The sequence below is a fragment of the Rhinopithecus roxellana genome, chromosome 6 (assembly GCF_007565055.1).
Source record: "Rhinopithecus roxellana isolate Shanxi Qingling chromosome 6, ASM756505v1, whole genome shotgun sequence".
Taxonomy (NCBI): Eukaryota; Metazoa; Chordata; class Mammalia; order Primates; family Cercopithecidae; genus Rhinopithecus; species Rhinopithecus roxellana.
Window position 1 is genome coordinate 24,842,557 of NC_044554.1, and position 5,221 is coordinate 24,847,777.

A 5,221-nucleotide genomic window follows, 5' to 3' on the forward strand; every position below is an offset into this window, starting at 1 on the left:
GCATACCTTATATATGTAGCATTGTTGAGTTGCTCTGATTGAAGTAGAAGTGGATACTGGAGCGCACCCACACCAGCTTAAGTACTTACCCTATTCCCACCCATGTACCCACCCTGTCTGCTCACTTCCCGCTCTACCCATCCCCCTAGCAGAAGTACTTGAAGAAGGAATTTTGAAAACTCTGCATCCTTTCAGTCATTTATTCAACAAGCTTTGAATATCTAGCATGTACTAGGAAATGTGCTATGTGGTGATGATAGAATGTTGACTACAGGTGACATGGCTCCTGCTTCAGGATGCTAACAGTGTAACTGTAAACAAAGATCCGGTGAGGTCACAGTGAAAGTGAAGCCAGAAAGGAGCTCTACAGAATTTGAATACTAAGCTAGTGTAGTTTATTTAACATCATTGGAAGTTTTTGTTATTGTATTTCATAGGGGAGTGATTAGTTTAAAATGCCACTTAGATATATTAACATGAGTAGAACATAGAAGATGAGTTATGGCTCAAGGGGTGAAATTTAAAACTTCTGTAATTAGGAGACTGTGACAACAATATGAGTAGGAAATGTCTAGTCTCAAGTCAGGTGGGAATATAAAGGGTGGAAAACAAGGAGGAATGTAAACCATAGTTGAGAAGGTGATATATGTTATTTTCAATGATAGTCTAATTGGTAGTGACTGACTGGATGTTGAGTTCAAAGGAAAAGGTGACACCTACATCATAGATAGAATTATGGAAACAGAAAAGCCAGAAAGATCAAAGGTGCTGACTTTTTATTGTATTTTATTTGGTTTATACTTAAGAAAGTTCTAAATTATTGCCCTTTTACTCTTACAGACACACCCACTTCAGCTGACATAAGATACGAGCTTCAATTCCAGAAACTCTTAGGCATTTACCAATGTGATCAAGGCATCAGTTGTCAGAGCAGGCCATTTGTGCAGCCGACATCAAATTAGCCAGTACTCGCTATGTTCCAGGCACTCTGCTTTGCTTTCATTGCCTTGTCCTCCAGGAGCTCACAGTCCACTGGGGAAGAGAAGCAGTTAGCAAAGCATTCTAATACAATGTGAAAAGTCAATAATAGAGAGAAGAATAAAGTGTCTTGGCTACATTAAGAAGGGAATACTAACCCTGCCTGAGGGAGCCCAGAAGGACTTCACTGAGGAAATAACATATGCATTAATCCTTGAATAATGAGCAATAAGTAGTCTACCAGGCAGAGAATTTCATTAAAAAAAAAAAAAAAGATTTTATGCATGGAGAGACAAACACCAAAATTATGAAAATGCAAGAGAGAATAGCATGTCTGGAGACTAATAGTAAGTCTTGTGTTGTTCAAGTATAACATATATGGTGTAGAATCATGGAAGTCATGAAAAGAAGCCTGAAAAGTTTAGCTGAGGACAAATGATAGAGGGCTTTGTATGCTGGGCTGAAGAGACATTTTTCTTTTTCTTTTCTTTTTTTTTTTTCCTCTCTCTCTCTTTTTTTTTTTTTTTTTTTTTATTATACTTTAAGTTCTAGGGTACATGTGCATGACGTGCAGGTTTGTTACATATGTATACTTGTGCCATGTTGGTGTGCGGCACCCCTCAACTCGTCAGCACCCATCAATTCATCATTTATATCAGGTATAACTCCCAATGCAATCCCTCCCCCCTACCCTTCCCCATGATAGGCCCTGGTGTGTGATGTTCCCCTTCCCGAGTCCAAGTGATCTCATTGTTCAGTTCCCACCTATGAGTGAGAACGTGCGGTGTTTGGTTTTCTGTTCTTGTGATAGTTTGCTAAGAATGATGGTTTCCAGCTGCATCCATGTCCCTACAAAGGATGCAAACTCATCCTTTTTTATGGCTGCATAGTATTCCATGGTGTATATGTGCCACATTTTCTTAATCCAGTCTGTCACAGATGGACATTTGGGTTGATTCCAAGTCTTTGCTATTGTGAATAGTGCCACAATAAACATATGTGTGCATGTGTCTTTATAGCAGCATGATTTATAATCCTTTGGGTATATACCCAGTAATGGGATGGCTGGGTCATATGGTACATCTAATTCTAGATCCTTGAGGAATTGCCATACTGTTTTCCATAATGGTTGAACTAGTTTACAATCCCACCAACAGTGTAAAAGTGTTCCTATTTCTCCACATCCTCTCCAACACCTGTTGTTTCCTGACTTTTTAATGATTGCCATTCTAACTGGTGTGAGATGGTATCTCATTGAGGTTTTGATTTGCATTTCTCTGATGGCCAGTGATGATGAGCAGTTTTTCATGTGTCTGTTGGCTGTATGAATGTCTTCTTTTGAGAAATGTCTGTTCATATCCTTTGCCCACTTTTTGATGGGGTTGTTTTTTTTTCTTGTATATTTGTTTGAGTTCTTTGTAGATTCTGGATATTACAGATTTGTAATATCTGTAAATATCTACAAATTTGTCAGATGAGTAGATTGCAAAAATTTTCTCCCATTCTGTAGGTTGCCTATTCACTCTGATGGTAGTTTCTTTTGCTGTGCAGAAGCTCTTTAGTTTAATTAGATCCCATTTGTCAATTTTGGCTTTTGCTGCCGCTGCTTTTGGTGTTTTAGACATGAAGTCCTTGCCCATGCCTATGTCCTGAATGGTACTACCTCGGTTTTCTTCTAGGGTTTTTATGGTATTAGGTCTAACATTTAAGTGTCTAATCCATCTTGAATTAATCTTCGTATAAGGAGTAAGGAAAGGATCCAGTTTCAGCTTTCTACTTATGGCTAGCCAATTTTCCCAGCACCATTTATTAAATAGGGAATCCTTTCCCCATTTCTTGTTTCTCTCAGGTTTGTCAAAGATCAGATGGCTGTAGATGTGTGAGGCCAACATCATCCTGATACCAAAGCCTGGCAGAGACACACACAAAAAAGAGAATTTTAGACCAATATCCTTGATGAACATCGATGCAAAAATCCTCAATAAAATACTGGCAAACCGGATTCAGCAGCACATCAAAAAGCTTACCCACCATGATCAAGTGGGCTTCATCCCTGGGATGCAAGGCTGGTTCAACATTCACAAATCAATAAACGTAATCCAGCATATAAACAGAACCAAAGACAAGAACCACATGATTATCTCAATAGATGCAGAAAAGACTTTTGACAAAATTCAACAGCCCTTCATGCTAAAAACGCTCAATAAATTCGGTATTGATGGAACGTATCTCAAAATAATAAGAGCTATTTATGACAAACCCACAGCTAATATCATACTGAATGGGCAAAAACTGGAAAAATTCCCTTTGAAAACTGGCACAAGACATGGATGCCCTCTCTCACCACTCCTATTCAACATAGTGTTGGAAGTTCTGGCCAGGGCAATCAGGCAAGAGAAAGAAGTCAAGGGTATTCAGTTAGGAAAAGAAGAAGTCAAATTGTCCCTGTTTGTAGATGACATGATTGTATATTTAGAAAACCCCATCGTCTCAGCCCAAAATCTCCTTAAACTGATAAGCAACTTCAGCAGTTTCAGGATACAAAATTAATGTGCAAAAATCACAAGCATTCTTATACACCAGTAACAGACAAACAGAGAGCCAAATCATGAATGAACTTCCATTCACAATTGCTTCAAAGAGAATAAAATACCTAGGAATCCAACTTACAAGGGATGTAAAGGACCTCTTCAAGGAGAACTACAAACCACTGCTCAGTGAAATCAAAGAGGACACAAACAAATGGAAGAACATACCATGCTCATGGATAGGAAGAATCAGTATCGTGAAAATGGCCATACTGCCCAAGGTTATTTATAGATTCAATGCCATCCCCATCAAGCTACCAATGAGTTTCTTCACAGAATTGGAAAAAACTGCTTTAAAGTTCATATGGAACCAAAAAAGAGCCCGCATTGCCAAGACAATCCTAAGTCAAAAGGACAAAGCTGGAGGCGTCACGCTACCTGACTTCAAACTATACTACAAGGCTTCAGTAACCAAAACAGCATGGTACTGGTACCAAAACAGAGATATAGACCAATGGAACAGAACACAGTCCTCAGAAATAATACCACATATCTACAGCCATCTGAAGAGACATTTTTCTTTCTTTCTTTCTTTTTTTTTTTTTTTCAAAATCTCTGTAAGAAAGAATGTGTTAAAGATTTGGGGGTAAGCGTGAGATGATTAGATTTTTACATTAAAAATTTTGTATCTGGCCACCTTATGGAAAATGGATTGAATGAAAAAATAACTGAGAGTAGAGATTACGTAGTTAAGTCAAGAGAAGATGACATTGTATATTAATCTGAATAAATGTCAATAGTCCAGTTTCAATTCAAGTAAACCAAGACTCATAGTGGGCTTTCCTTTCAAAGGAAGATAATGTAGAGTAAGGAATACAAAGTCAGAAAACTGATTCTTGGTAGTATAAAGAGCCATTTTAAAAAAAAAAATCTGAAAATAATGATATCACAGTGACCAAGGGAAAGACATCTTTAAGAAGGAGAAAGCAATAAGTAAGTTTAAAGACCGAGGAAGACTAAGTCAAATTAGAAGTAAAAATATTCATTGGATTTCTTAAGAGTGAGTTTTTTGATAATTATTTTTCATAATCATTTTTGAGGAGTAGTCAAAAGGATACCAGATTAGAGAAGGCCAAATAATCAATATATGGTAAGTAGAGTATAACCTTCTTTATAACATTTTTCTTCTCCACCAGTCCTACAAATTTCATCACATGGTGATGTGAATAGTGAAAGAGATTGTAGGATTCTTCAGACTTCTGATTGTGTCCAGATTACTTCCAGTTGTAAGTAATTTCCAGCAGAATCTAGAGTATTTATTCTCAGAACAGGATGTGGTGTTACTTATATTTAACTTTATAGGGGAAAATATTCTATACCAAGATTCAACTTATGTGACTTATTCCAAGTTAGTTTTGTGTACTTGCTGTCTACAACTTTTTCATTTCATCCTATCTGAAATATCTGTGTCTTTCAGTTTTTATTTTAACACAAATCTACTTCTCTCACCACATAAGATAAAGGAGGTTGTGAGGAAGCAAAGAAAACTGAAATAAAACCAGTATACTTGTATTATAAGAGAACTGCAATTGAGAATATGGCTGTGTGCAAATATCCTTAATTAGTTGATAGTAATATAGAAAAAAATCTGACCTTGAAGTCAGTTAATTTGCTTCTAGTCCTACTTTTGCCAGTATACTTTGTCTGACCTTTCG

The 5,221-nt window shown here is 37.0% G+C and overlaps 1 long non-coding RNA gene across 1 annotated transcript in view; it reads right to left on the minus strand.

Annotated features, from left to right (window-relative positions):
- The window catches only part of LOC104660944, a 3,275-nt gene extending 3,017 nt beyond the window's left edge, over window positions 1-258 (minus strand). Inside the window, exon 1 of the long non-coding RNA XR_747789.1 lies at window positions 7-258. This is a non-coding gene — a long non-coding RNA (uncharacterized LOC104660944). The remainder of the gene's footprint in view (window positions 1-6) is intronic.
- Between the last annotated feature and the right edge of the window lie 4,963 nt (window positions 259-5,221).